Below are 27,280 nucleotides of genomic sequence, written 5' to 3'. Positions count from 1 at the left end.
GTTTGCATTGGGTGGGGACACCTCTCTCTCACCCTTCAGGCCTGCAAATGGGTGAGCAGTGTGACCATCTGTTTTTGGCAGCTGCTTAAATATGTAAATCAGGGTTCTACTCAGGTTGTAGGATCCTGTTTGCAGTTTTCAGTCATGGAACAAGTTAACCAGCAACCCTTAAAGAACATGAGTTGAAAATCCTACTAAAAATGTCTGATTTGTGGCACAATTGTTGCCTTTGAAATGGAATTCAGTAGTAGAGTATCCACAGATATCCAAAAGCCATTTTGTATTTAGGATAATGAAATAAAATTTCTGTGTGGATTCTCCCAATTGTAACTTAATTGGAAGATTGGCAGAAACAATTCTATTGGATTTCCATGAATCTTCTAAAACTAGAGTGGACAATTGGAAGAATATTTCCCAACCCAAAAATTAAGGGTGGTAAAAGAAATACCATTTGGCCCATCAAGTTGTCACAAGATCTCCACATGTGCCACCCAGCCTAATCACATGGCCCTGTAATATTCTTCATTTATAGCACTATCTAATTCATGAACTCAGCTTCCCCAATGGTTTGTGGCAGAAAATTCCAACCCTCTGTGCAAGAATTAGTGCTCAGAACGGAATGCAGTACTCCAGATGGGGTCTAACCAGAGCTCTGTACAACTATAGCATAGCTTCTAACCTTTTCTATTCCAGATCTCTTGAAATAAAGGCTAATATTCCATTAACCTTTTGAATTATCTTTTGTACCTGACTAGTAACTTTTAGCGGTTTCTGTACTTGGGCCCCAATCTCTTAGCTCTTAGTTCTTCATCATTTAATAAATACTCTTATCTATTTTCTTAGGTTCTTCCTGCTACATACTTCCTGCTACAGTTATGCCCACTCACTTAAACTATCAATGTATCTTTGCAAAGCTTGGCTCCTATCTGCAATATTTACTGTGCCACTTAACGTTGTCAGCAAACAGAAATACAGCTTTCTCAGAGTCAGCTGTGGCTCAATTGGTAGCACTCTACTTCTGAGTCTCTGGGTCCTAGTCCCATTCCAAGACTTGAGTACAAAATTCAAGTTTGACACTCCAATGCAGTACTGTGAGAATGTTACACTATCAGAATTGCTGGGCAGGATTTTCCGCACCCGCCCGCTGCGGCGATCTTCCGGTCCCATCGCAAGTCAATGGGCTTCTGGCTGGAGCGTTGCCTCGCTCGCAGCATGTGCTGTCGCGACGGGGCCGGAAAATCCCAGCCTCTGTCTTTTGGATAAGATGTTAAACTGAGACCCCATCTGCCCTTTCAGGTGGATGTATAAGATTCCATGACACTATTTAGAAGAGCAGAACCGTTGTCCCTAATGCCCTGGCCGACACTGATCCTTCAATCAATATCACAGAAACAGAATATCTGATCATTATCACATTGTTTGGGGGAGCTTGCTGTGTGCAAATGGGCTGCTATGTTTCCTACATTACAACAGTGATTACAATTTAAAAGTATTTCATTAGCTGTGAAGCACTTTGAGATGTCCAGTGGTAGTGAAATGTGCCATATAAATGCAATTTTTTTTCTTTACTATTTCTTGATCTAAATCATTTATAAATACAGTCAAATATTGAAGTCACATTAGATATCTGTGCGGACACCGCTAGCCACATCCCTGCTTCCTACCTCCAGACCAATTTTATATCCAAGCCAAAAGGTTGCTTCCAATTCCATGCACTCTCATTTTTGTTACCAGAGTCTTATGTGGAACTTTGCTGAATGCCACCTGAAGGCCCATAGAAATAACCTTTATTGACACTCTCGAATCTATGACGGTAGTGATGATGATATTACTATGATGATATTCCTGCTTCAAAAATTTTAACTAACTTGGGAGGCATAACTTACTCTTTACAGTTCCATATTGGATTTATCTGGTATACTGCATTTGGTTCTGGGCATCACAGCCCAGAAAGAATATATGTATTGACAAGTCCCCAAGACCTGATGGCCTACATCCTAAGGTCTTAAAAAAAAGTGGCTGCAGAGTAGTAGGGGCATTGGTATAATCTTCCAAAATTCCTTAGATTCTGAAAGGCTCCCAGCAGATTGGAAAATAGCAAATGTAACAACTTTATTCAAGAGAGGAGGGAGACAGAAAGGAGGAAACTATAGGCCAGTTAGTCTAACATCTGTAAAAGGCAAATTGCTAGAATAAGGATACTTATAAAATCGTAATGGGATCAGGCAGAGTCAACATGGTTTTGTGAAAGGGAAATCATGTTTAATTAATTTATTAGAGTTCTTTGAGGAGGTAACAAACAACATGGACAGAGGGGAATCTGTAGGTTTGGTGTACTTTGATTCCCAAAAGACATTTGATAAGGTGGTGCATCAAAAGTTACTACACAAAATGCTCATGGTGTTGGGGATAACATATTAGCATGGATAAAAGGATAGCTAACAGGAAGCAGAGAGTAGGATAAATGGATAATTTCCAGGTTAGCTGTTGGCAAGTGGTATGCCACAGAGATCAGTGTTGGATCCCCAACTATTTACAATCTATATCAATGGCATGGATGAAGGGACAGAGTGTACGGTTGCTATGTTTGCCGATGACACCAAGACAGGTAGGAAAGCAAGTTGTCAAGAAGAGGTAAGAAGTCTGCAAAAGGATAAAATTAGGTTAAATGAGTGGGAAAAATATTGGCAGATGAAGTATAATGTGGGAAAATGTTAACTTGTCCACTTTGGCAAGAAGAATAGAAAAGCAATATACTATTTAAATGGAGGGTGATATGGAGGGATCTGGATGTCCTGGAATATGAATAAATTAGCATGCAGGTACAGCAAGTAATTAGGAAGGAAAATGGAATGTTGGCGTTTATTGAAAGGAGAATGGAATATAAAAGTAGTGAAGTTTTACTGCAGCTGTACAGGGCCTTCATGAGTAAACATCTGCAGTACTGTGTACAGTTTTGGTCTCCTTATTTGAAAAAGGACATAAATGCATTCAAAGCAGTTCAGAGAAGGCTCACTTGACTCATTCCTGGGTTGATGGGGTTATCTTATGAAGAAAGGTTGGATAGGTTGGGCCTCTGTCCATTGGAGTTTAGAAGAATGAGAGGTGATCTTACTGAAACATATAAGACCCTGAAGGGATTTGATCAGGTGGATACTGGGAGGATGTTTCCTCTTGTTCGGAAGGCTAGAACAAGGGGACACAGTTCAAAAATAAGAGGTTTCCCTTTTAAAATGGAGATGGGGTGACTTTTTTTCTCTCAGAGGATGGTTAGTCTATGTAATTCTCTTCCCCAGAAAGCAGTGAAGGATGTGTCATTCAATCTGTTTAAGGCTGAGTTAGACAGATTTTTGATAGACAAGAAGTCAGGGGTTACTGGAGAGGTGGTGTCGGCAGACAGGAAAGTGAAATTGAAACCACAATCAGATCAAACAGTGATCTTATTGAATGGTGGACCAGGCTCGAAGGGCTGAATAGCCTACTCCTGCTCCAAAGTCTTATGTTCTTGTGTTCCTGTATTGGCCTTGGAGGGTGCAAAGTGCAGATGCTCTAGAATAGACCAAAGCTAAAAAGGTTAAAGTTGAGGAGAGGTTGTGAAGACTAGGCTTGCCTTCCCTTGAATGCAGATGATTAAGGTGTGAGGTACTTGAGGCACTTGAGATGACTGAAGCAGTTGATAGGGTGTATAGGGAGAAACTATTTTCTCAGGTGGAGGAGTCCATAACAATCTTATTCGGGTTGTTCACAGAAAGCACTTCACACAAAGAGCAGTGGAAATCTGGAGCTTTCTCGCTCAACAAGCAGTTGAGGCTAGGTCAATTGAAAATTTCAAAATTAAGATTGATAGATTTTTGTTAGGCAAGGGTATTAAGAAATTATGAAACCAAAGCAAGTAAATGGAGTTAGAATATAGATCAGCCATGATCTAACTGAATGGTGGAACAGGCTCAAAAGGCTGAATATTGTATCCCTGTTCCTATATTCTCAACTTTTCTTCATAACAGTAACATATCATTCATGGATACAATAGAACTGAATAAAAATTGGTTTACTACCCTGGAATTTAGAGCCATTAACTGTCACAAATGTTTAAGAATTCCTTCTCATACTTCTTTTGCCAAGATTCAAGCGCTATATAAAGTACACGTTCAGCATGTCAAGCCTGTTATTTTTAATTCAACGAGCACTACATCTTGTGTTTAATAAAACCATTAGGAACATGACTGAAAGTAAATGTTTTCATGCATAATTCAGTCCTTGTGTCCTTTAGTTACAAAGTGAAGCTTGCTATTTGATTTAGTACAAGTGGCAGTAAGCACTCCACCTGAACAGGATCGTCCGAATCATCAAGCAGTAAGAAAATGGCAGTGTGGTATGCTCCTAAGAAATAATTGCGGGTGTGCGCACTGAGCCTTTATTTGAGGTCAAAAGATAGAAGAAATAAACCAGCACCCTTCTATTTTTACTGGTTGAAAGTAAAATTGCAAATATAATCACTTTGTTTGCTATCAAATTTTGATAATAGCCAAAATATTTAATGAAACCCAAGGGAGAGAGGTGGTGGGGTACTGTGGTGTGTGGGGGGCTGTTAGTTGGGGGAAGGGTGCTACATTACAGTTTTTGGCTGATACCCAATGTTCAAATTTGGTATTGAATTCCCAGGAGGTCAAAAAGGTCACCATACACAGCTGTGCAAAAAACAGCAGGGATTCTCAGTCGACATAGAATCTTAGTAAAGATTCATATCAGAATGCATACCAATTATATAGCATATGGAAAATGTTCTTCATCATCATAAAGAGTCCACATAAACAAGCTTTGAAACAAGCCATTTCAAACACAGAATCACATTGAAATTACAAGCATCTCGTTTCTTTATTCCCCTCCCAAATGGCAAAAAAACTAGCGATTAACGCCTCAAACAATCCAATGATTGACATTAAGGAAGCAAAACTCACTGCATGTAATCCAATACATCAGATCTGTCATGTCTTTCATCTCTTTCTCTATTATACATATATGCATACATAATATACAATATATTTATATATTAATCTACAATTTCGCACGTTTTCCTGTTGTTCTCTAAAGAATTCTGGGAGTTATTGAAAGGGCAGGGTGATTATTTATCAACATTTTCCTTAAGATTATAGTGTGGGTCATCGATATACAGATGCATACACATGCACAGGTATATGATTTTTTTATTCACTAGTATAGCAAAAGTGTTAAACCAACACTGAAAAGAAATGTTATGAATGCATTGTGCAGGCAGTGCATAATATAAGTTCAAAGCCATTTTTTAATGGCTAATGCAATGAATGTAATTTTTTTTGCAAAAATATACTTTATTCATAAAATATCTGAAAGAACATTACAAAACATTTCAAAATGACCATCACAAAAAGTGCAATAATACTCAGGCTTTCCACATAGATCATGTTGCACCCTGAGGTAGTTCAGCATAATCAAGGAACATTACAGACATGTCAAAATAGTCACAACAGACAGTCAGATAGTACAATGGTACTTAAGTTGTCTACATAAATCATTTGTACTCTGAAGTGCATCAGTACCATTGTGGTACATGTAATATTCACTGTATATATTCAATGTGAGTCATACAGCTCGAGGGGTCTATATAATTCCCAGCCCCTTGCTGCACTGCGGCTGAAAGGTCTTAGAGAGCGACCTTTCCCCATTGTGCCTCTGAGGCAGCTGCCCCAAGCTTTAGTGCATTCTTCAGCATGTAGTCCTGGATCTTGGAATGTGCCAGTCTGCAACACTCGGTGGGGGACAACTCTTTGCACTGAAAGACCAACAAGTTTCGGGCAGACCAAAGAGCGTCTTTCACCAAGTTGATGATCCTCCAGCTGCAGTTGATGTTTGTCTCAGTGTGTGCCCCTGGGAACAGCCTGTAGAGCACAGAGCTTTGCGTTAGGGAACTGCATGGGACAAACCTCGACAAAAACCACTGCATCTCTCCCCAGATCTTCTTTGCAAAGACACATTCCACAAGGAAGTGGACAATGGTCTCTTCCCCATCACAGCACCTCGAGGGCAACATACAGAAGGGGGTGAGATTCCTGGCATGTAGGAGATGTGGGGAAAAGGGCAAGGAAACAGGGATGCAGGATATAGAGGTGACTCTCCTATGGATGAATTTTAGGGACGGTTCTGCGGTGCTTAGAGTATCTGCCCACTTATTAATTAAACCACCACCATTCCACTTTAAAAGGCATTTGCATGCATCAGTTGGGTATCTTTTCCTCTAATGACTCGATGGATGGAACTTCAGAAGCTCAACATGGAGCCTAACTATAGTACAAATTGAAGGAACCTGGTATTTTCTTTGGATGATCTTGAATGATCAGTTGCAATAGGGAATTCCTGGTTTTTAAAAATGTAAAGACCTCTGTCACCTAGTGTTGTGGATTCCAGGGACATATGGGTACCCCAGTACCCGATGTTGCTGTGGACAAAATGCTGGAATGCTCTTTAAGCTCATTCCTGTAGTTAATTATTGCTTCATGGGATGTGGGCATCACAGGCAAGGCAAGCATTTGTTGCCCATCCCTAACTTCCCTTGAACTGGGTAGCTTACTAAGCCATTTTAGAGGGCATTTAAGAGTCAACCACATTGCTGTGGGTCTGGAGTTATATGTAGGCCAAACCAGGTAAGGACAATAGGTTTTCTACCCTAAACAACATTAGTGAACTCAGTGGGTTTTTATGACAGTCGATGATGGTTTCATCATCACCATTACTGAAACCAGTTTTCAATTCCAGATTTATTAACTGTATTTAAATTCCACCAGCTGCTGTGATGGGACTTGAACCTGTGCCCCCAGAGCCTGGGCTGCTAGAGTATTAGTCCAGAAACATTACATTACACCAATATCTCCCCTCAATTACAAAACACCAACATATTTGTAGCCAGGTTTACTATGAGCCCAGCTACAAATGGGACAGAAATTTTGATAGATGGAAAAACTGAGGTAGAAACCAATATAACTGAGTCTGAACGTAATTTTGACTGTTGATACAGCAAAATGTGTGTCATTATAGCGGACAGTTTGAAGAGATTTAATGCTGATTGTTCCAATTGAAGTGTAAACGTTAGTGGAGTGCTGTTACGGACAGGGGAGGGTTAACATAAACAGTACTAATTTCTCCTCTCACCACCCATCATTAAACAGACAGATGTCTTGATTTGTTTCCATCTGTATAAGTGGTGGTGTATTTCTCAACCACTCGGTTTTGGTGCAATCCAATTTTCTATTAATAACCCCACTGCAAACTCAAAATAGGATGAACTCAAAGGGTTGGTTTATTTGCACACACTCAAAACGTGAAAGGAGAGTTTGCAATGTCCCCCTCACATTCAGATAGTAAAGGGAGAGATGGAGAAACAGAAGATTTACAGCACAGAGACCTCGGGGAAATGAAATACTGTTTCACATGGGTTCCAGAGTCCAGAATCAAAGTCCAATGAAGTATTTCTTCATGGAGGTCGGTGGCCTGAAAACCAGTGCTGGATAATTCAATTCTCCAGTAATTTTGATGTAACACAATGAGATAGGCATGTAGGGATGAATTAGTCTTGTAGGTGATGGTACAGAATTTCTAGCAGAAGCAGTATAGCTGGGAGCCAGGTATTCCACCTTGGCAGAGCTCCTTGTGTGCTAGTTAGATGGTAGTTAGATGCAGTTCAGCAAAGCAATATTAATTGTCACATGACTCCCATCTCTCCACCAGATCTTTGACAAAGGATATGTACCCATTACCTGGATTCAACAGCCTGTCAAATGCCTCAGCCTTTAGGAATTGAAAGGAAGGTTGTGGGGCCTTTATCTTAGCAGGCAATCCATTTTCTTCTAGCCAGCCCTAGTTATTAAATGCAGATGGCCTGTGTCTTAAAGTTGTACTGTACAGTCTACAAGAGTCGTTAATGGCTCCTCAGAGATAACGAGGTGCAATGTTTCTTGAAACTGCCAAGTAGCTTCGTTTGTTCAGGGGTCACAGACAAACATAGGTTCAGCCATTTTAATGGTCTTTATTCAGTTTTAATGTTTTAGAAATAGCAATGAACATATCCATATATATTTTATAAAATTATATAATGTGAGGGCTTAGTCCCTCACAGTGCGAAAGCACCTCCTATGGTGCTATCATTATTATGATTTGATGAAAGACAACAGTAGTTAAGCTATTAGCCCTAGAAATAAGACAGAAAAATTCTGTCCTGCGGAATTGCAGATGAAATTGAATATGTTACAACAAATAAGAGACAAGTAACAGTTCTCACCATGTTGTATAATATTCATATAGAGCTGCATTTTACAGGGGGTGGATTGTTCGCACCCCAGAAGTTGTGTGGAAGCTGACTCGCTCTGTTGCAGTCATAACATGCTGCAGGCGGGCGAAACTGGTGAATAGTGGGATTTGTGCCCTTCACTTGGGAGGGGGTGCTGCCCTTGGGAGCTGCCAGCCAATCTGATTAGTGAGCGACTCTACCACCCTCATGCCAGCACCAAAGCTCAGTAGTGGGCACTGCCAGGACTACAGGAAGAAGCCCAAAGAGTAACATGGCTGCCCTGAGAAGGTAAGTCCTGGAATTTTAGGCCAGGATGGGATCTCAAAGCCCAGGGAGGGGGAAAGAGGGTGAGCTGGGTTCTGTCAGGCAGGTGGCATGGAAGAAAGGGAGTGTGACATCTTTGAGTGTGACCCTGATATGTGCAGGGAAACCTCCCCCGATTGAAGTGCCCATTTTCTTCCCACCTTTGTTCATATAGGCCTTTAAAAATGGCCTGCCAACTCCCCCCAACTGCCCACGCCATATGTTATGGCAGCATATTATTCAGGTCAATAAGTTTGTTAACAAGCCTAAATGACCCTTAATTATTTACTTACAATGGGTTGGTGGGCTACCGATTCGGCAGCTGCCCATATTGTGTGAGCTCAGTGGTGGGCAGGAAATTGTGGCTAGCCACCTAACCTATTTAAGTGCCTTGATGAAGGCACTCCAGGCGGGGGCAGGGAAAACCCAGCCCTTGGCCAGAGTGTGTATTCAGTATAGACTGAATGGCATTCATAATGTACAAAAATTCAGTAGCTGTAGAGAACATACTATATTCACACACTGTATAAACTTGCAGTCCATATTGTCCTAATGCTCTAACATTGTACCAACCCAGAGTGTACTATATTCAAACATGGTAAAAAATCAAAGACAGTGTACTGATACAGAATATAATATATTCACACACTGTACAAATAGCAAACAGTGTACTGGCACAGAATGCAATATATTCACACTGTACTAACAATCCGACAATGTACCAGTACTATTCACACTGTGCTAATTCTCAGAAAATGTACCAGCACAGAGTGTGCTATATTCACACTGTACTAACTCTCAGACAATGTACCGGTACAGAGTGTACTATATTCACACTGTACTAACTCTCAGACAATGTACCAACACAGAGTGTACTATATTCACACTGTACTAACTCTCAGACAATGTACCAGTACAGAGTGTACTATATTCACACTGTACTAACTCTCAGACAATGTACCAGTACAGAGTTTACTATATTCACACTGTACTAACTCTCAGACAATGTACCAGTATAGAGTGTACTATATTCACACTGTACTAACTCTCAGACACCTCTCCTATAATAGCATCTACATTTTGTAAGTACTTCATTGGCTGTAAAGAGCTTTGAGAAGATCAGGGGTCATGAAAAATACTATACAAATGCAAGTCTCTTTTTGCTTCCCACAGTTGTGATTGTTTCTTTAGTCAATATTGTGACCCCACCTCCTCTTTTATTCCCCCTCTCAATCCCATCTGAAAGCCCTGTAACCAAGAATGAAGAGCTGCCATTCCTCCCATTCTTTAGGCCATATTTCAGTAACAGCTATGGGGCAACATTTGTCAGGGGGCAAGTGCGGGAGCAGGCACCAGTGAGCGGCCTTCCGATTATCGCCCCAGTTGTGGGGGGAGGAGGGCCCAGCCATTTTACGTGGGCAGGCCAAATTAAGGCCTACCTAGCATGATGTCCGCCAGGAAACTGTCTGGGCGGGAGGGATTCCCTCAGCTGGAAGTGCGCCTTTTCGTGCATGCGCGCAAAAGAGGGCACTGGCGTCCCTGAGACAAAATGCTGCCTCAGGGAAATCACTCTGATTTAAAACTTATAATAAACATGTTTAAAATTTTTCCATGCCATGTCCCTCATGTGACTCTGTCACATGAGTTGGGACATGTCCATAAGTTTTACTGGAACCTTTCTTAAAAATTTAAATACCCTCATGAAACCTCATCCCGTCCATGGATGAGGTTTTATGCTTTTTCCGAAGCCTGCCAGGGCTCCAGACCTGCCCGCCAACATTAAGGTTGGACAGGCAGGTCCATCAATGAGGTTAATTAGTTTTTTAATGGCCTTAACAGGCCACTGACAGTTTGGTGGGTGTACAGCCAAATCGGCTGCGTACCCGCTGAACTGAAAATCTAAATGACGCAGGGTGACGTTGGGACGCACGCCCAACGTATCCCTACATCATTTTATGAGTCGGTGAGCGGGCCCCACCCCCGACCAGAAAAGCCTGCCCATGGTGTCATACTTTGAAATATTTATTCATGCCCTCAGCTCATCTGCCCTATTCCTTTGTTGCTTATTTTCTAGCCTTTGTTTCCTTTTTTAAATACATTCTTCTCATGGAATGTGAGTGCCACTGGCAAGGCCAGCACTTGTTGCCCATCTCTATAACTGCCCTTGAACTGAGTGGTTTGCAAGGCTATTTCAGAGGGCAGTTAAGAATCAACCACTTTGTGGTGAATCTGGAGTCACGTAGGCTGGACCAGGTAAGAATGGAAGATTTCCCTCCCTAATGGACATTAATGAACAAGATGGATTTTTACAACAATCAATGATATTTTCATGGTTATTATTACTCAGACCAGCTCCCAGACTTATTAATTGAATTTAAATCCCACCAGTTGCAATGGTGGGATTTGAACCCATGTCCCCAGACCATTAGCCTAGGCTTTTGAATTATTCATCCAGTGACATTCCCACTAAGCCACCATCTCCCCCTAAACCATTTCCATACTTGCTTACTATTTCTGTCTTTGCTACTCTCCCTATGCATTTTCCTTACAAGTTGTTTTAAACCATTCCCAATAGCTGGAGCAGGGCAGCTTGCACAGGTCCCATCTCTCCCAGAACAGGTCCCAGTGCACCAGGAAGCAAAATCATTCCCTCCTGCATCATTGTCCCAGCCACCATTCAGCTGCATATTGCTTTTTCTATACTCACCAATGTGTGGCAGAAGGAGTAATTCAGAGATTACTACTTTCGAGGTTCTACTTTTTAGTTTCTTTCCAAGCTCCCCGAAATCTGTCTGCAGGACCTCATCCTTCTTACCTTTGTCATTGGTACCAATATGGACCATGACTTCTAACTGTTCACCCGCACACCTCAGAATGTTCTGCAGCCGCTCAGTGACATCCTGAACCCTGGTAACATGTCATTCTGGGGTCTGACACTGCAGAAATGCCTGACTGTCCCCCTTTGTCATGGTTCACTCATTCACTCATTTGTTGTTCTGTGGTTCCTTGATGCCCAGAATGGCCTATTTCCTGCCCACAAAGCATCTAGAGTATCATCCATTCGACAGTAGGATGAGTAGAAAAGAAGAGATAATGGGAGCTTGCCAGAAAGGTATAGCAATAGACATGGGTATTTTACTCTACATATAGACTGGAAAAATCAAATGGGCAAAGATGAGGAGTTCATAGAATGTTTTCAGGATAGTTTCTGAGAACATCACGTTCTGGAGCCAACCAGAGAGCAGGATATTCTTGACCTGGTGTTGAGCAACGAGATAGGATTGATTGACAACCTCCTAGTGAAAGCACCCCTAGGTAGCAGCGATCATAATATGATCGAATTTTACATTCATTTTGAGGAAGAAATAAGTGCATCCAAGACTAGTATTTTAAACTTAAATAAAGGCAATTATGAGGGCATGAAAGCAGAGCTAGCAAAAGTGAACTGACAAGTGAGGTTAAGGGATATGACAATAGAAGTTCAGTGGCAGATATTTAAAGGGATATTTCAGAATACACAGAATAAATACATTCCAAGGGGAGGGCCCATCTTCTGTGGTTAACTTAAAAAGTTAGACAAACTTACAGGAAAAGCATATAATTACGCAAAGACAGCTGGCAGGTCAGAAGATTGGAAAGAATATAACGAATAGCAAAGGGTGACAAAAGATTAATAAGGAGGGAAAAATTAGATTATGAAGAAAGTTAGCTAGAAAAATAAAGATGGATAATAAGAGTTTCTATAGATATTTAAATGAGAAGAGTTAATAAAGTGAGCGTGGGTCTGTAGAGGAATTGATATTGGAAAGTAGAAGGGTGGCGGATGAATTAGAGGGAATTATCAGGAAATAGAAGGGAGGGAGGAACTCGGGGAAAATTATAATCACCAGGGAAGTAGTATTGAGCAAATTGTTGGGCCTGCTGCCTGACAAATCTCCAGATCCGGATGGACTTCACCCTAATTTCTTGAAAGAAGTGGCTAGTGAGATGGTTGATGCATTGATTTTAATTTTCAAAAATTCGCTAGGTTCAGGGAAGGTTCCATTAGATTGGAAAATAGCAAATATAACTCCTTCATTCAAAAGGGGAGGGAGACAGAATGCAGGAAACCATAGGCCAGTTAGTCTAACATTTGTCATAGGAAAAATGTTAGAAGTTGCTACTAAAGATGCTATAGCAGGGCACTTAGAAAAATTCAAGGTAATCAGGCAAAGTCAACATGGTTTTGTAAAAAGGAAATCGCATTTAACCAATTTATTGGAGTCCTTTGAAGGAGTCACATCTGCTGTGGATAAAGGGGAACCAGTGGATGTACTGTACTTAGATTTCCAGAAGGCATTTGTTAAAGTGCCACATCAAAGGTTATTGCAGAGAATAAAAGCTCATGGTGTAGGGGTATAATATTGGCATGGATAGAAAATTGGCCAGCTAACAGGAAACAGAGTGTGCATAAATGGGCCTTTTTCTGGTTGACAGGATGTGACGAGTGGTGTGCCACAGGGATCAGTGCTGGGTCTGAAACTTTTTACAATTTATATAAATGGCTTGGATGAAGGCACCAAAGGAATGGAGGCTAAATTTGCTGACGACACAAAGATAAGTAGGAAAGTAAATTGTGAAGAGGATGTAAGGAGGCATAGATAGGTTAAGTGAGCAGACAAAGATCTGGCAAATGAAGTATAACATAGGCAAATGCAGAATCCTTCATTTTGGCAGGAAGAATGAAAAAAAAAGGTTGTTATCTAAATGTTGAAAGATTGCAGAGCTCTGAGATTCAAAGGGATTTGGATGTCCTAGTGCATGAATCACAAAAGGTTAATATGCAGAAACAGCAGGACTGTTATCATTTATTGTGAGTGGAATTGATTACAAAAGTAGAGAGGTTATGCTACAGTTGTACAGGGCATTGATGAGACCACATCTGGAGTATTCTGTAAAGTACTGGCCTCATTATTTAAAGAACAATGTAAATGCATTAGAAGCAGTTCAGAGAAGGTTTACTAGACTAATACCAGGAATGGGCAGGTTATCTTATGAGGAATGATTAAGTGGGTTAGGCTTGTATCCACTGGAATTTAGAAGAGTAAGAGGTGACGTAATTGAAACCTTTAAGACTCTGAGGGGTCTTGACATGGTGGATGTGGAGAGTGTGTTTCCTCTTGTGAGAGAATCTAGAACTAGGGGTCACTGTTCATTTAACACAGAGATTAGGGGAAATTATTTTCTCTCAGAGGTTTGTGAGTCTTTGGAACTCTCTCCCTCAAAAGACATTGGAGCAGAGTCTTTGAATATGTTTAAAGCAGAGCCAGATAGATTCTTGATTAACAAGGGGGTAAAAGATTTTTGGGGGTAGGCAGGAATGTGCGGTCAAGGCTACATTAAGATCAGCCATGATCTTATTTAATGGTGGAGCAAGCTTGAGGGGCCAAGTAGCCTACTCCTGCTCCTAATTCATATGTTTGTATATTGTCATACAACACAATGGAGGATGTCCTCAGTGTGAAGAATAGATTTGCTCTCCACAAGAACTGTGCAGTGGTCACTTCACCAATACTGCCATAGACAGACATATCTGCGACAGGCAGATTGGTGAGGGTGAGGTCAAGTAGGTGTTTCCCTCATGTTTGTTCTCTCACCACTTACTGCAGACCCAGTCTAGCAGAGGTGCTGTTCCTTGGCCAGCTTGGTCAGTAGTGTTATTGCCGCATCACTATTGGTGATGGACATTGAAGTCCCCCACCCAGAGTACATTCTGTGCCTTTGCTACCCTCAGTGAGTCTTCCAAATAGTGTCTAACATGGAGGAGTACTGACTCAACAGCTTGAGGAGAAGTGGTAGATGATAGCCAATAGGAGATTACCTTGCCCATGTTTGACCTGATGCCATGAAACTTCATGCGGTCCAAAGTCATTGCTGAGGGCTCCCAGGCCACTGCTTTCCAACTTTATACCACTGTGCTGCCACCTCTACTGGGTCTGCCCTGCTTGTGGGACATGACTTATCAAGGGATGTTGATGGAGGAGTATGGAACATTGGCTGCAAGGCAATATGACTATATCAGGTTGTCACTTGAACAGTCTGTAGGACAGCTCCACCAATTTTGGCACAAGTCCCCATGTTATTAAAGAACTTTGCTGTGTTGACTTTTATTGTTTCCTGTTCCTAGATCATTGTCAGGTGATCTGACCAGTTTTCTCTTTATTCCATTTTTCTGCAGTAGTTTGATACAGCTGAGTGGCTTGCCAGTCCATTTCAGAGGGCAGTTAAGAGTCAAAATTATTGTAGGCCTGGAGTCACTTGCAGGCCAGACTGGGTAAGGACGGCAGGTTTCCTTCCCCAAATGACGTGAATGAACAAAATGGGTTTTTTGTGACAATCTGGTAGTTTCATGCTCATCACTACTGAAATGAACTTTTTATTCCAGATGTATTTAAATTTTTCCCAGCTGCTGTGGAGGGATTTGAACTCATGTCTCCAGAACATTAGCTCAAAATCTCTGGGTTACTATGCAAGCAACATTACCATTATGCTACAACTCCTTTGTGCTTCCCTTTGGTGCCTGTCTTCCCTAACCTTTACCCATCCTAATGGTGCTTCCCCAGTACCTGCAGCAAGGGTGATGAAAGGTTTCTGAACCTCAACTGAGAAAACTGCAAATGGGCCTTGGAGAGTGACCTCAATCTGTTTTAGGCCCATGGCTTTAGACTGCATTATGTCAGCCTGGGCTGCAGCAATCTGAGCTGGTTGGCTGACAGGCATTTGGCAGAGTGTCATTAGTGGGAACAGGAATGCTTTCATTTTGTAAGAGGACAGTAGGTTTGTTTTCATAGAGCCACTGACACTCTTCTGAATCAGAGCCTCGAAAATCCTACTGATCTGCTGGAGAAAGGATGATCATCTTCAGTGTTGCCCTGGAAACTCCTTTGAACATTGGCTCCTAGAACCATGATAACAGCAGTCTGAGCTTCAACTTCAACACTCAAAACATTGATGAGATCTGTGCTGCAATGCAAGTACTGACATCGGCCATCAGGTGTTGCATCTCAGTGGATTTTGCCGATGCCCTGATGGAGGTAGCCACACGTTCCATGTTGGAAAGGATAGGCTCAAAGTTTCCCGTAAAGCCCTGTGACGAGTTGGTGCCAGTCTCCCCATGCTTTTTGATGTTGAACGCAGGTTTTCTGGCAGAATTTCCAGTGCACCAAGCATTTGGCAATGTACAACCATCAAAACTCCATCTGACTCCTCTGCATCAGAGCTAGTGTGTGAGCTCGTCCTCTGGTGACACCTGTACAATCCTTACCCTGCCCTGTTGTACGATACATGGTTATGCCCATAATCTGTATACATCATCAGACAGGATATGATGTGCTCTTTTATATGACAGAGTTGGAATGTGTTAGTTGAGCAAGCAAGACATGCTGGTGAGAGTTGTCCAGCAACACGTATACTGTAATCTTTGAACAAAAAAGTCACAATTCTAGCCTCTAAAATATATGGTGTCAATCTATGAGTTGATGGCTAAGAGTGTAAAATCAAGTGACAACATCCTTTTCATCTTCACTTTCTTCCTCTCTTTGGCTAGGAAGGTTCCTGTTCTTAAATAGCTGAAATGAAAAAAATGCACAAGTTTTGGATTCTGATGTTGGAGAGGAGAACATAAGAGCCGTGTGCTTACACCATCCACAGCTTGACAATCAGCAGAGAATTTGGGATGAGGAAGTGGTGCACAGAAAGGGGAGTAGCAGGGATGCAGAAATCCCTATCAGCAATCCCTCTATCTATATCATGGCCACAATCATTTTCCCATGATGGCAAGTACTGTCTCCTCCATGGGGATATCTTCCTCCAGTTCTTTCCTTCTGCCTCCAGTTACACAGCACCTCCTCCTCTAAGAAAAATGGAAGTGTGTCAGTGAGTGTCCTACAATATGTTTGGGTCTTGGTTGAACACTTGCCAGTGTGTGCAAGTGTGTGGTTTGGGTGCAAGGCTTGCAACAATGCTAAGTGTATGAAGGTGAGGTAAAGATTGTGAACTGAATGATTGAGTACTGATTTTTTTTTAATTCTTTCATACTAGGCCAGCATTTATTGCCCATCCCTAATTGCCCTTGAGAAGGTGGTGGTGAGCTGCCTTCCTTAAACCACTGTTGTCCATGCGGTGTAGGTACACCCACAGTGCTATTAGGGAGGGAGTTCCAGGATTTTGACCCAGCAACAGTGAAGGAACAGCGATACATTTCCAAGTCAGGATGGTGTGTGGTTTGGAGGGGAACTTGCAGGTGGTGGTATACCAATGAATAATAGAGATTTAGTGGTAGGTGGGTGATAGAGATGTGAATTGAATAGAGGAGTGGTGCAGTTTGTAGGATTTGAAGATGAACTCACTCAACTTGACAAATCATGTTAGATCATTAAACTCCTCCCTGCACTGCATCCATGTTCTTGGAGCAACACTCCTGGCATTGACCTCTGCCACTTCTTGTTCCCACAGCCTCCTGAGCATATGACCTGTTATGTATATTGGATGTTTCTCCTTGTTTCCACCTCTTCTACCAAGACCTCCGCTGTAATGTCCGAAAACCTTGGTGCTTGATCTCTTGCATGGTCAGCTGTTACCTAATCACAAGCCAAGTTGACTTTTGAAAAAACCTCCCACCACCTCTTGTAGTTACAATGCACCTCGCCTTTAAGACTAGCTGTCTGCCTTTATGTAGCACAAGCACTCTCGATTTATGACTCCTGCTAATGCATGCAACAAATGAATAGCACAAGTAGTGCTGGCTGCTCACAGCAATCATTTACACCAGCAGGAAGCAAAGATTTAACATTGTAACGAATGGGAGCTTGTTCATCATGTACAGCGATCCCCAGGTCCTTTTTCAGGGGTTATCCAGTTTATAGAATTATAGAGCATAAAAGAAGGCCATTTGGTCCATTGGTCCTGGACAAGCTCTGTGAAAATGTTATCAATTAATCCTACCTTCCAACACCACCATCCCACCTGACTTGTTTTCCATTGCCCTGAGATGTTTCCTTTTAAGCATGCGTCTGAATCAATTTTGAAAGCTACTACTGAATTCACTTCCACCACTCTTTCAAGTGATACAATCCAGAACACAACAACTTGTTCAGTGAAAATTCTCTTCAACTACCCCCTGACTTTTTTGCCATTATCTTAAACCTGTGTGCACTCATTATTGACCCTTCCGCTGGGGAAACAAATTCTCCCTATCTACGCTTTCAAGTTCCCTCATACTTTTGAATACCCTTCTTAAACATCCCCTTAACCTCGTCTGCTCTAAGGAGAACCATCACAGTCTCTTTAGTCTCTCCACTATCTGAACTCCTTTGTATCTGTCACTAGTGTGGTAAATCTCCTCTGCATTCTCTCCACGCATTTGACATCCTTTCTAAAGTGTGGTGCCCAGAATAAGACACATTACGCTAGCTGAAGTCTAACCAGTGATTGATAAAGGTTTACTAGCATGATGCTGAACTCCATAGTTAGAGCAGTAAAATATGTCAAAGAAAATAATAAAGAATCTGCATTTATTATTTGTCCTTCACGACCTCAAGTTGAGTTATGAGGAATGAGTGAAATACCTTATATTCAGAGGCCTTGTTGGGGTGGTGCAGGGGTGGGGCACAACAAGTGCTGTAGCCCTTGGCTTTCTGTTATCCATACACTGGATATCAGGAGCAGGGCAGCATATTATCTACCTAGAGACCCAAGGCATAAATAATACAAAGTATTTTTAATGATGCAAACTCAAGTAATTCTAAACAGTTGACTTACATTTTGATGCAAAAATACTGGAAATGACAAAGCAAGTGGGGAGTTGGTGGCAGACTGACGACTCAAGCAGAAAATCCTGCCCAAAATGTGCATCAGTCACAATGATGGAACTCATCTCCTCATATCTAAGTGACATTAAGACGAAAATGAAATTTTCTGACTGTCCTCTCCCCAGCCAGATCAAAAAGGTTTGCCAGGCTTTTTGTGCAGGCAATGCCCATTCAAAGAATCATCTGTTTCAGTAGCTTATTGATTACTGTTGGTGATACCAGCAAATGCAAAATCATGGACTGTATGCCTGTGATATTCCATGATATACTCACCGAGAAAACTAAATTGTAGAATCACTTGAAATAGAAAGCAGGCTCAGACTAAACTGAAGTATTTCAGAATTTTGGCATATGCCTGCTTTTTATTATTTTTAATTGGACAGAAAGTTTATGAATAAATTATTTCCTTAGCACTGGGCTAAGCAGCATCCTCCTTTACAGCAGTTCATCTTTAGCAATCTGTAAGTACCATCAGGAAAACAACCCTCATAAAATTAAAAAAAGCCTGGCATGTCTGTGATCATATCTTGTGATGTTTAAGCCATTTCCACAGAGTCATGAATAACATCAGGCCCACAACTGAATTCACAAAGGAAGAAAAAGTAGATGTGCTCCTCCTTCTCCTTGATCTACTGACAAAGGAATGCCAGATGGTTCCATTCAAATATCAATATAGCATAAAGCAACAAACACACACCAATTTATGAAATATAATTCTGTTGCATCTATTGCAGTCTTATTGAATAAGTCTATCACATCTGTTCAATTAAAAATATTAAGAGGTGAATAAAATGTTATTTATTTCCCTAGGGATTCATATTATTTTGCAAAAATGTACACAAACTAATAGTAACTTTGCTTCTCTAAACCTCTTGTTTCTGGTACATTAACATCTGAACACAAAACCTGAAAGTAAAGGGTGAACTTTTGTGACTTGTTCATCAATGTAAATAGAGCTTGCAATGTGCCCTTCCTGAACAGGCATCCAATGGCAGCTTGCCAGCTTTGAGCTGATGATCCATAGGCAGTTAAACTGTCATTGGGATGCTATCTAATTTGCATAAATTCAGGAGGTTTCCATCAGGTGGGTGTTGTATATTTTATATCTCAGATCTTTGCAGAGATGACATTAGTTTCTATGTGTGTTAACAGGTTTTGGTTACTTTAAAATGTCTACTCCATGCTTCAATCTGGCTTCCAGCTCTTTCCACAGTTTGTTTACTTTTCTATGAGGCCACACCCAGGTTTAACCAATCAAACTCAGTGAGCATCAATGGTAACAGACTCGCATAATCAAACACAGAACAAATGAACACAATATATTCCCCCCTTTTAAAACTAAAGACCTTATTTTAAATTAAGTCATCCTAAATAACAAATATATGTACGAGTCATTTCTTTGAGTTCAGCTTGTCAGTTTTGTTTAAGTACAGAAAAAGTCTTTGAGAAACAAAAGTCTCTGTGGACTACGCTATGATCTACAAATTTGAGGTTGTGGTTCTGCATGACCAACTCGACTGCGTCAACCTGGAGGATACTCAACCTCCTTATGCTGATGAAGACAATCTGACCATCTGTAGCTTTGGAGAGTTCAATGATCAGATCCTTCTGTGGCTAACAATGTAGTCAGTGCTTGGTGATCGGTGCAGAGAGTGAACTTTCTACCGTAGAAATATATGTGTCAACATTTATAGGTGTAGATCAGGCTAGTGCCTCCTGATCTCCAGTAGAGTATTTATGTTTAGTTTCCAACCACAACATAAGCGATTGGGCATTCGCTTCCTTTAATATTCTGTGAGAGTACAGTTTCATTTGCATTTGCTGACACATGTCTTGTGACCATTGTTACCACATTTGGATTGAACTGTACAAGGACTGACAGAAATGCTATCTTCACCTTAACGTATCAAATGCTTTTTGCTGTGCGATTGTCCACTCCCATTGCGCATCTTTGCTCAGTAGCTTTGGAAGAGGCTCTGTTATCTCTGCGTACTTATGAGCGAATTTGTGACAAAAGTTGGAGGTACCAAGGAATGATGCCAGCTCTTTCACGTTAGACAGTGTTAGAAGTACATGAATGGCTTTGATGTTGCCATGTGTAGGCTTTACTCCAGCTGTTGTCACTCTATGCCCTAGAAAGTTAATCTTGGATATCGCGAATCTGCATTTGCCTTGTTTGAGAGTCAAGTGAACACTGTTGATCATGTTGTGCTTTTTCCCTTCCATGGATAATGACACTGTCAGGTAGGTTAAGCATCTCCTCAACATGTGAAAAGGCTGAAGAAACAATCTTCTATAATGTGTTAGGTGTTGAATTTAGTCTGCAGGGCATTCTGCAGTACTGAAACGTACATTCATGAGTAACAAAAGCTGAAAGATAACAGATTTGCTCTGCTAGCGGTATCTGAAAATAGCTCCAATGCATGTCAAGCTTCATGAAGTTTGTGGAGTCATGAAATGATTTTGACAGTTCTTGGACTGTAGGAAGTACATACTAGTCTAGGATGATAGCTTTGTTGACCTCCTTAAGGTCGATGCATAGTCTAAGTTAACCATTGCTAGGAATAAGTGGTTTGCCCTGACCCCTTGTAGTCACAGCCAACATCTTGTTAACATGCAGCACCACACCTTGCAGTCATCACCAACATTTCAAAACATCCAGAACCGATGGAAAGTAGTCAACTGACCTGCAAATTGACTATGATCACTTTAAATAGCACTGATAGGTGGGGAGGGGTCTTTATGCTGCTGAATGCATGTTCAGCTGTACGTGTTAAGGGAGAAGATTAAACTAGAGTGACAAGGTCTAACACGGTAGCGCTAGCATCAAAGCATGATTATATGCTGACTAATGCCACAATCTGCATACCTCCGCTGCATGCTCATATTATCCACGCTAACACCTGCACAAAGATGGTATGCAGTGGAGGCCATGCTTGAAGTGAGTGTGAGTGGCGCAGATGTCATTCTGATACCAAAACAGCGCCCATAGCACAAAAACTACACAGTATTTTTCAGCCACTTTACTTAGGTCAAGTTTCAGCAAATGGCTCAAACTTCAATTCTTCACCTCTCCTGGCCAATTCCCCCTTTTAAGAGTCAATCTTCCTCTTCTTATGTTGCTGTGGACATGTGACATTATTTTTGCTTGCAGGTATCCTGCCATCAGTTCAACTTGCGTAGGGAAACAGCCTCAGCTCAGCAAAATAGGATTGAGTGGTGAGCTTGGGCTGTGGGCAATATTGATGAGTATTTATTGTCAACCCTTATTAAGAGTGAAACAAGTTAGATTACAATCTACATTATAATAGTGGCTATACTTTAAAAGTACGCCATTGGTTCAGAAGTGCTGTGGGATGTCCTAGGATTGTGAAAATGCCATAAAAAATGCAAGTCTTTCTTTCTTCTTTCTAGCACATAGTCTTAGATTGGAATAGAGTCTTCCTTCTCTGAATGACATCCATGAAGCAATTGAGTACAAGCCCAATAATTATGATTTATTAAGCTACAATTTCACAACTTGCCACAGCATAGGTTGCTAGCCCAGCACCAAAACAGTAGGTTACCAAAGCCTACAATTAAAAATTGCTTCATCTATAACTCATTGAATAAGTGCTCATGAACAGAAGGCTGTTGAAGAATTTCATACAAAGCTGGTATAGCAGGCAGTAACCAAGCAACTTTCAACTTCACACCAGGGGTACTATAGAATCCATAACAACTTTCACTTAAATTAATGGAGCAAAACTGAGACAGGTTCTTTAAAGGGTGATGATGCAGCAGGGACAAAAAGTTGTCTACTCATCTTACAATTTAAAACTTACTGTTAATTGTCTTGACACCCACAGAGAATATTCAAATTCTCATAAAATATTAATTACATCAACAATTACAGAAGCAGATATCCATAAACAGATTTTTAAGCTACCAATTTTCTGTTCAGATAATGATTGGGGCAAGTAAGTACCTCTGTCAACAACAATGACAAGACCCCTGAAAAAATCCCATATCGAAGGAAGTTCTGCTAAACCTTTATAAATCACTGGTTAAACCCCTGCTACAGTACTGTGCCCAATTCTGGGTACCACATTTTTAGAAGCAATTTAAGGCCTTGGCGACAATGCAGAGAAATTTTACTAGAATGGTGCTAGGGATGAGGGATTACAGTTACCTGGGGAGACTAGAGAGCTGGGATTGTTCTCCTTAGAATAGGGAAAATTGGAGGTCTATCCATTCTAATATTCGAGCCAACCTCAACTTAAATGGCTAGAACTCTTACTTGAAACAAACAAGGTCCTAAGGTGAAAATTCAAAATTGAAGTCATTGAAGACCTAGATACCATTTTCCTCTCTACCCAAGCTGTTAATATCAGACTCTCTACTTGGCCACAAACTATTGGCAATACAGGTTAGGAGATGGTCTTTCTAAGCAGCATTTGAAGAGATACTCAAATGCTCACAGACAAAATGTTGCTACTTTGACTATGTTGAAGTGATTGTAGAGGCTGTGTAATAACGATACAATAATTAGGAGAAAAAAAATCAACAGGCAGTTGGAGAGATTTGAGTTTTTAAAGGGGAGGCTGCACCAATTTGTAAAGGCAGATCATGCTTGACCAATCTAATTGAACTTTTTAATGACGTAACGGAGAAAGCTGATGAAGGGAAAGCAATGGATGTTAATAATTTGGTTTTAAAGAAAGCACTTGTCAAAAGAATGGGGTTGATTGGATTCCTCTACAGTGAGCCAGCATTATTTCATAAGAAATAGGAGCAGGAGTAGGCCATTTGGCCCCTTGAGCCTACTTTACCAGTCATTAGGATCAGGGTTCATCTAATCTGGCCTTAACTCTTAACTTATCTGCCTGTCCCCCATAACCCTTGATTCTCTTGTGAATCAAAAATCTAACTCAGCCTTGAATGTATTCAATCACTCAGCCTCCACTGCTCTTTATGGAAGAGAATTCCAAAGACAAGTTACCCTATGAGAGAAGAAATTCCTCCTCAATTCCATCTTAAATAAGACAGCCCTTATTTTGAAACTGTGCCTCCTAATTCCAGATTTCTGTACAAGGGAAAGCATCTTCTCAGCATCTACCCTGTCAAGCCCTTTCAGGATCTTACATGTTTCAATCAGATCATCACTCATTCTTTGAAACTGCAATGAGTATAGACAACCCCTTCATCCCTGGAATCAGTCTAGTGAACCTTCTTTGAGCTGCCTCCAATACAAATACGTCCCTCCTTAAGTAATGTGACCAGAATTGCACACAGTACTCTAGATGTGGTCTCACCAATGCCCTGTATAGCTGTAGCAATACTTTTCCTACTTTTACAATCCAACCCCCTTGGAATAAAGGCCAACATTCCACTCGTCTTCTTAATTTGATGAGCTGAATCGGTTTCTTCTGTGTCATGCTAACTCTATGCTGCTATGACATTCTAAATTTGAAAGGTCTTCTTGAAAACACATATCTGCACAGAGGTTCTTCTGGAAATTTCACTCCTTCTACAGGATAAGGAGGAACAGCAAGAACAGGAGGAAGGAGCAGTTTACCTTGGTGCGCATGATGTGAGGAAAAAGCAGTAAATGTGGTAAGAGTGCAAAGTAATTGTGAGGGCAGTAGTAGATGTTAAGTGTTCAAGTGGCAAGTGAGAGGTCAAGTTCCCATTGTGATTGAAAAAGAGATGTGAAGATGGGGAAGGGAAATTTTGGTTGCGCTGGGGCTGAAGTCAGGTGGTGCACAGGAAAGTAAGAGAAATATGAAGAGAATTTAGTTGCTAGTCCTGGTGAGGTTGTTAAATTGTTCTGGTATTGCAACCATGTCCTTGGAAAGTTACTGACACTGACCTGATCATACAGCTCTCAAATTGTCACTAATTTGTCCACCATAGGAAAAGGGACTTTCTTTCCTGTTCTCACTTGCTCAGCACAGCTGGATCAGGTGGCACTTGGACAACATCACATTGCCTGCTGCTTCAATAACTTGCTCTCCACTGACTGCTTCTGGGAGGTGCACCTCCCATTTAAGGGGCTGCAAGCTGCTATAACTAACGGCTACTTTATTGTGTTTCTCACACTCCCAGGCGGCAAGCTGACGAGAAGGCAGTATGATTAGCTTTGGCAGCTTGCCGATTTAACTTAAATGAGGCGAGACCACAAAAATTGATCAGACCTCCTGCTGACTGCATCAAAATGTAAATTGTCCCCATCAGGTAATTTAACCTCATGTACTTTATTTAAATTTCTTCATGGAAAGATAAAATAAAAGAAAAACAGGGTCAAAGAAAAAGGAAACAGATTGAGTTAAATGGTCCAAAATTCGTCAGGTCACAAACCCAGTGCTATCACACACTGCTGTCTTCCAGCATTGACCCTGCAGAGTATGAGGGATCAGTGGAATGGAATCTAATTTGTATGGGGCCAGAGGGTGCATCTTGGGAACCCGCCAGCTCAATGCTGTTGAAACTCCACATCTGCCATCTTGGGCAATAACCTCATCCTCACCAGGGAACATTTTTACATATCTTTTCCCCTGACACTAAGCTTCTCCAAAAATGTCCTGTTGATTAGGTGAACAGGCTGTTTCCTAGGTCTTCTGTAGGAAGGTGTGAAGCCCAAAAAGGATTTAAATATGAAAATGAGAATTTTAAAATTCATGGTATTGGGAGACCAGGAACCAATGTAAATCAACAAGACCAAGGTGTTGGATGAGTGAGATCAATGCACAATAGCATAGAGGCAGAAGGGTTAATAATAAAGCTGCTCGTGAAAGCATAATTAATTATTAGGGCTTGTTTCTGTGGTACTGTGTATGAGCAGAAGTGCTTTTAAAAGTGTAACAGTGAGGACCAGGGAATTTCAATTATTCCCAATTCTGACAATCTCAGGAATAAAAACTTGAATCAAATCTCCGGTCTTTCTTCCACCACAAAGAGGTTGAGTTTTACTAGTCTTTCTTTGTAACTTGGAAGTTTAATCATCTTTGTCTCTCTGCAAGAACTCTCTCCAATATACCAATGCCCCTTTGAAGCTAATGTGGCACATCTTACAAATAATAGACAAAAGCATCTTCTGCTATATCTTGTATCATCATAAATAGCATTCTAAGGAATTTGCTAGATAGAGTAAGTGTAGTTTCAGAGGACTGGCAGATAGCTAATGTAATTCCTATATTTAAAACAGGGAACAGGACATGTCCAGGGAATGATGGAGCAGTCAACTTAACATCAGTGGTAGGAAAAATAATGGAATCCTTACTAAAGGAGAGAACTGACATAGTAAGCGACTTCGGACAACTTGAGTACTGTTTGGATAAAAGGATTGGGTGCTGCTGGTTGTCTCCTTCTCCATTATGAGTATCTGTACATGAAGAAGCAGTTAGGAACATGAGGAGAGGGGGTTAAGTGAGACTGGAGAAGGATCTTAAAAGTGGTGGAGGAGGAGGCCCAGACCAGGGATGTGGGAGTTGAGTGAGACAGGAGTGGGATAATAAGGAATGGTGGAGGAGGAGGCCCAAGACCAGGAATGTGAGAGCTGAGTGAGACAGGAGTGGAATATAATGAGTTAGTTGGGAACAACAGCAACAGCTGGAATGGATGGGCAACATTTGAATCAAGAGTTCAAAAAAGTTTAAAGTATGATGGCACAGCAAAACAGGCAAGTGATTGCAGGTGTCCCAGCACTGATCCTTGTTGAAAAAACACCACTTCCCTTCTTCTGCCACTCTGAATAATTATCCTTTATTCTCACTTCCTGCTTTCTGTCTCGAAGTCAGCTAGCAATCCATTCTGGCACCTGCCCCTGATTCTACATTTTCTGATCTTATTCATTAATCTATTTTGGAGCAACTTATCAAAGGCCTTTTGAAAATCCAGATAAATTACATCTGCTGTATCGCCATCATCTACTCTCTTTGTTATCTCCCCAAAAAATTCAATATAGTTGGTCAAGCCAGATTTTTACATTTGGAATTCAAGCTAACTATTTATTGTTATGGGGAATCTTATGGAGGCAATGAGGATCTCAGCCGCTAGCTGGAATTATTAGGGAATTGAATTCTGCCCTATATTTTTGATTTCTAGATGTTCTTCAGTTCTCTCCTTTAGTAAGAATTCTGTTATTTTTCCTACCACTGCTGTTAAGTTGATTGCTCCATAATTCCCTGGACATGTTCTGTTCCCCTATTTAGGAATTATTTTGGCTATCTGCCAATCCTCTGACGCTACACATTTTTATTTTGAATTATTAAATATGTAATGCTTCTACTATTTCTTCCTTAGATTATTTTAAAATACATGGATGCAATCCATCTGAACAGGGGGCTTTGTCCTTTTTGAGCTTGTTTTGTTTATTGAATATATCCCCTTTCAATTTTAAATGCAATTATCTTATTACTCAACTCATCATTCAATATCATGTTGACCTGTTCTACTGCACTGATAAATAACATTAAAAATAATTATTTAATATTCCTGTCATCTGTTCATCATTACCTGTGGTATTATATTATCTGTCCTCTAATGATTCTATTCTCATCACAGTCTTCCTTTTTCACTGATGTGCCTGTAAAAATATTTAACTATTTTGGTTTATATCCCTTGGAATTTAATTTCATAGTTCCTCTTTGCCTTCATTTATTTTGGACTTCTGTCCTAATCTGTTCATATTCTCTCTTAAATTGCACTCCTCTGTTGTCTATGTACTTAATGTATGCCTCTTTTCTCATTCTCTTATGTCCTTATTCCCTCATGTCCCCTTAACTCCCTTATGTCCTTATTCATTCTTGGAGCCCCACTGGTGTTTATTTTT

This window comes from Carcharodon carcharias, chromosome 6 (assembly GCF_017639515.1).
Source record: "Carcharodon carcharias isolate sCarCar2 chromosome 6, sCarCar2.pri, whole genome shotgun sequence".
NCBI classification, from domain to species: domain Eukaryota; kingdom Metazoa; phylum Chordata; class Chondrichthyes; order Lamniformes; family Lamnidae; genus Carcharodon; species Carcharodon carcharias.
The sequence above is the reverse complement of the archived record's forward strand: the minus strand, read 5'-3'. Positions refer to the sequence as shown.